Source organism: Hippocampus comes, unplaced genomic scaffold, assembly GCF_001891065.2.
Source record: "Hippocampus comes isolate QL1 unplaced genomic scaffold, H_comes_QL1_v1.1 scaffold33, whole genome shotgun sequence".
In the NCBI taxonomy this organism is placed as follows: domain Eukaryota; kingdom Metazoa; phylum Chordata; class Actinopteri; order Syngnathiformes; family Syngnathidae; genus Hippocampus; species Hippocampus comes.
In genome coordinates, this window is record NW_017804842.1 from 756,296 (window position 1) to 761,963 (window position 5,668).

The following is a 5,668-nucleotide window of genomic DNA, read 5'->3' on the forward strand; positions in this document are numbered from 1 at the left end:
GGCGTGTGGGGGAGTAGCTTTTGTCTTGAGAGAGATAAAGCAGGAGGGGTTCTTCCCCCCCCCCACACACACACACTGATAACGCATAAACCTTTGATGTCAGTCCGGCAGGGAAGAAGAGGGAAGAAGGGGATGGGGGGGGGGGCTGTTGCAAGATTACAGGAATAGCTTCAGGGACTGAAGTTTTTGTGATGGGTTTTACACACACACACACACACACACACACACACACACACACCCACCCCTCCACAGTCCGTCCTCTCTTCTCCCAGGTCATGTCATACCTTCATCCATCCATCCTTGCATCCATCCTTCCATTTGAACTTTTTTCCTTTCCGACCTTCCTTCCATGCATCCTCTGTCCCTTCTTTCCTTTCTTTTTCACGCCAGTCTTGATTGCTCGCTTCCTCCCTCTGCACCATGATTCGTCTGACATCCCCTTTCGTACCACAACCCTAAGAAAGACTGTCCCAAATTGATGGTCGCATTTTAACTTGAAAATTTTCTTTTTTTTTTTTTTTTTTTTTGTAATTGATTCCAATGTAAATTCTTCGAATATATGTTCCATTTATTTTATCTCGATGAAACCTGTGATTCCATTTGAGATTATTAAAATGCCAAATTTCCTACAGGATGTTATGCAGTGAAATCGGAGAATGAAACAAGAAAGAGCACAAGTGTGTGTGTGTGTGTGTGTGTGTGTGTGTGTGTGTGTGTGTGTGTGTGTGTGTGTGTGTGTGTGTGTGTGTGTGTCTGGTGCGTGCGCACGTGTGAATATACTTCCTGCAGGATGTTATGCCGTGACCCCCTGAGGATGAATCTCGAGTGCGGAGGCTCTTCGGTGCATCCTGATGCTAACAAGTATGTGTGTGTGCTTGTGTGTGTGTGTGTTTGCGTGTGAGGCCGCACAATGCACATAACCCTTCATTCATGTCCAGAATCCCGCTTCACTCTTCCACTGGCTGTTGGCATCCCCGCCCCCTCCCGGCAGGAAAAATAAACTTGACCCCTGGCATCCGGGCGCGACGTGACCTCTGAACCCCCACTTCCCCCTCCTCTCCGACGAGGCCTGGACGCAATGAGTCTCCTCATTCCATCCATCACGCTTCCTCCTCGAGGAATTCCTCAAATGTTCTCGGAGGCAAGCGGGCACACGCCGCATGTTCAGGTCAGTGGGCCGCCCACCCCCCAACCGCTTTGCGGCCGAATGCCGCACCTTTTTTCGTGTCGATTCACAATCGCTGCGCAGTGGCGCCTTGAGATAAAAGTTCACCCGACTTTGGAGTATTTTGCGAGACAGTTCGATGTCAAGGCTTCCACTTGTTCTTTCCTCCAAATGTTCATGGATCAGCTTGCTGTTACCTAGCAAGGAGCCAAATGGCAAAATTCGCCAACGATCAAACAAAGTTCTTCTGTTCGGATTATAGTGCGTGATCGGTCCAATCTGGAAATTTGAGCCAAAATCCCAACGTCCCAAACTAGCGAGAAGAGCGTTAAAAAAAAAAAAAAAAGAAAAGCAAGTCGCATATTATTCCCCCTGCAGGCTTCGAAACAGAGGTTGACTTGTCCGGCGTACTTTGTACAAAGTGAAGATTAATTTCCCCGAGCTCAGATGTACGGGTGGTGCCGCCACATCGTCTCGCCGTTGGGTCCCATCCAACCACAAAATACACACACACACACACACACACACACACACACACACACTTTTCGGTGGCTGCCCTTTAATCCGCCGCACAGGCACAAATCCGCCCTCTGAGGCGACTCGGGATGAAAATAGGCTGCAATCAGCGAGCGGCTCTGAAGTCGTGCTCCAAGAAAAATGTTTGGGCTTTTTTTTTTTTTCTTCACTTGTTTACGATGGAGACGGGTAGATGTGCCACCTGCACTTAGGGCGTCGTGATTTTCTCTTTTTGACCCCGTCAATGGGAGACTTGTCTTCAGAGCCTGCCCGATTTCAGACGATCCGGCCGTTAGCTTTTGGCGGCTAGCGTTAGCGTTTTGCCAAACAGTCAGCGGCTCCAACGTCCCTTTTAACTCGTGTGGGCGATGAAATAAGACTGACAATGAAGATGTGGCTCTTGACTGCCCGCTTCGACTTCACGTATCAAGTCAAAGTAACTGGGGACAGAAAAAAAGGCCGAAAATCGAGGCCGAAATATGCGTTGAACGCGGAGGGAGATTTGGACTTGACGGTGACGGTCCGACACAAGGACGTCTGGCTCTAATTTACAGCCCTAATAAATCCCCACCCTCTTTACCCTCTGACCCTCCCAAAGCAGCCAGGCAGTGTCCCAAAATCTTAATCACTCCTGCCGGACCCAAGCACCCCCTCTGTGTATCCTGGCGGGGGCTCGGGAGAGAAAGTGGCAAGAGAGCATGCACACAGCTTGTAGTCTTCTACCGTGAAAGCCAATGGCCGCCTTTGTCGTCACCTGACGGCTCCCTTCGGCAGCGGGCCCGTCAAGCTCTCGGTCAGTCAGCCTGGCAGGCGGAGGTCGTCGGATCGTCAGGGAGACACCCCTGTGGCACAGTCAGGCGTGTTGGGCCGCACAGAAAGAGCAGTGAAAAAGTTTGCCCCTCTTTTTTGACAAATGTTTCAAATCCTTGCCGGAGGAACGCGGCTAGCGCGCGTCAGCCTGGCCCGTGAGGTGGCTCGTCATGCTGATTTCTCGACTGACTTATTTCCAGTCGGGTCGTGTGTCGGTGTCGGAGCAGATTTATGTCGCCTGGCTCGGGTGATAACTCAGGTCAAACATGGGGCGGGGGGGTCGGTTGCATGGGGCTTGCGGTCGGCGGGGGCCCTCTCACCAAAGCGCTCGGTCGGTGCTGCGCTTATGCTTTGCTCACATTTTTTTTTTCCTCTCATTTGCCACATCGAAGTGAATTCAAATGCCACGAGTCTGAAAATTCAAAATGGCATCGTTTAAAAGATAGATCAATTGAAAAGACTGTGTGTAAGGGGTGTGGCCTCGTGACAACAAGAGCCGGGTTGGCCTTCAAGCGAGCATCTGGGCGTGAGTCTTGCAGCCCCTGGCAAGTGTGGGCATTTTCTATTTGTTGGATTTGGCTGTTTATCAAAAAAAAAACAAAAAACAAAAAAAAACGGTGACTGCGCACAGGCCAGGCCATCACAGTGCTCTCATCGCTACCATTTTCTTACCATTCAAATATCGGTCTGAAGCACAAGTCCCAAAAAAATCGACCCAAACGCGTACGTTGGGTGGATTTGACCTATTTTATTCATATGATCTTTTATTTTCAAAGAACGAGATGCATATGATTGGTTGCGGCCGCTGCACGGCTGGAAGTGCAAAGAGCTCCACTTGGCGAATGCTGCGCAGTCTGCCGCGCAGCGGGTGTTATGACGTGTTCGGCCTTCACTGTCTCCTTCGCTCTCGACGACGCATTCAAGGGCAAACGGGACAAAAGGACGCCTGTGCTTACGAGCGCGGCGTCCAAGAGACACCGGCGTAGGAATCCCAGACTGTAAAGACAACACACAAAGGACAGCCGCTCTTAAAAAAAAAAGACGTTTGGAGGGGGCGGGGGGTGAGAAATACGAAAATCACCGCGAGACCAATAACAAACTTAAAAATAATAAGGATAATACTCATCATGTTTGCTTGAGTCCTATTTAGAGAGCTGTTTAATGTCAACAATGTCATCTTGAAGAAAAATGACAATCGTCTGTTTCTTGATTCGGTAGACTGTAACTATGAACTGTGGGGATCAAATCTTAGGCCGAAGAAAGTTATTTCTCAAAGATGCAATAACCGAGATGGCATATCGAGGAAAAACAAAAGTCCAGTTTGTTTTTGTCATCGACTCACCCAAATAACCCCCTTCCCCCCCCTCCCTTTTGAGTTCAAAGCATTCTCGCTTCCAGATGAATCCCGATAACGGCGGCGCTAATTATCCAATGGAAGGCTCATGCCATCCGTATCGAAATTCAAATCCGGGTGTCGACGTTTATCGAGCGTCGACTTCAAAAGAAATCCTTAGTGGGCTCATGTGAACAATTATGGCAAACTGGCAAACGCTGCGGCCTGTAATTGGGCGTGCAGGTCGCGACTGATTGGGCGTCGTGAAGCGGGGGAACGTGCGTCAAACTGCCCTATCGCCATCCGACGACTGCGGCCAGATGTCGTCTCTCGCCAAACAAAGTGGAACGCTGCATGGAAACGCGCCATTTGCGCTTGGTTTACACGCCGTCACTCAGTCACACGGACAGATAAGGCTTTCTCGGGGAGCCGTGCAGTCCCTCATCGCCCCAAAACTCAGAATTTTTTTTTTTAATGAAAAGGATAACACTTTAAGATCGCAGATTTTTTCAATTATCTGTAACAATGAATAATTTACAATTAAAATGTCATTATGTCGTCCAAGGATTTTACTGAATAATAATTCTTAGTTTTTTATTGTTTTTTTTTTTTTTTTTTCTTTTGGATTTGCGATCTCTGCTGACCACAATTAATGCATGACATCGTGATAAAAGAGCTTCCAAATGTTGTGGTGAGGGCAACCACAATGTTCAACGAATAACTTATGTTCAACGAAAAAAACAAAAAAACAAAAAACATTCATGTAGTTTTTAATACATAGGCGGGCGCCTTTTCGTCAACATTTGCATTTACACGACCTCAGACCTCAGGCTCCCGTCCGTCTGTCTGTCTGTCTGGCGGCACCGTGGGGGGATGAGAGACGGCGTGGCGAGGGCCCCGGTGACCGCGAGGCTTCAAGCTGCAGCACAGCGCCACGTCAGCCCACGGACAGGCAAAATATCATGCAGAGAGACGCGTAGACCGCCAGACACACAGACAGGCGGACAGGTGGACGCGCATAACATTTCCCCAATGAGTGCAAAGAGAGCTGTCGGGGATCCCTCATACTGTCTAAAACAGTTGTCCCCAAACTACGGCCCGCGGGCTAATCTGTTTTCGGATTGTAAAAATTAAATTGTTAGTCCCTCCTATCCCCACCAAAAGATGTTTCAGTAAGAAAAATAGTGCTTTGTAGGATTATACTTTACCAAAACATCCAATCGTAAATCACGATTATTGTACATTTTCAATGCCTATTGACGTCGTGCTTGACTTCTAGATTGGGCACCTTGGCCACTAGGGGGCAGTATTAAAAAGACACGCACCTACACAAGGACGCGAAGAGTAGAAATCCGCAAATAACTGATGGCCATTCACTCTTATTTAATATCTATTTTTTTCCAGGGAGCAGCGCCATACTGCGGATAAGCATTCACCAAAAAAATAATCATGAAATTATTAAAAATAGTTTTCCTCGAATAGGTGAATCGGCGTGTGCTATTTTACACGTTGTGTTTTCCAACGTTTTTATTTTTACCCTCAAGAGCCACCATACTTGGAGACTAAGTGCCGATGTGAAGCTGCAGTGCATTCTGGGACTTGTATTCATCACGTGGGGTTATGTTGACGATGGTGGCCTTAAACATCGTCTCTAAATATGAACGCGCTGCCAAAAGGACGATGATATTTGTTTAAAATGTAAAATGGGACCGCATGATTGGGAGTCAAATACGGTGGACGGTAGCCGGTGAAAAGCCGGAGAGGGGTAATTTGCATACAGCGGACAACCAACAGATGACCTCAGCAGGAACCCCCCCCCCACCCACCCGCCCGCAGAGAGTATA

The 5,668-nt window shown here is 48.3% G+C and overlaps 1 long non-coding RNA gene across 1 annotated transcript in view; it reads left to right on the forward strand.

Annotated features, from left to right (window-relative positions):
• LOC109517464 (uncharacterized) overlaps positions 1-1,238 on the forward strand; it is a 9,845-nt gene extending 8,607 nt beyond the window's left edge. Inside the window, exons 2-3 of the long non-coding RNA XR_002168549.1 lie at positions 790-861; positions 939-1,238. This is a non-coding gene — a long non-coding RNA (uncharacterized LOC109517464). The remainder of the gene's footprint in view (positions 1-789; positions 862-938) is intronic.
• The last annotated feature ends 4,430 nt before the right edge of the window (positions 1,239-5,668 follow it).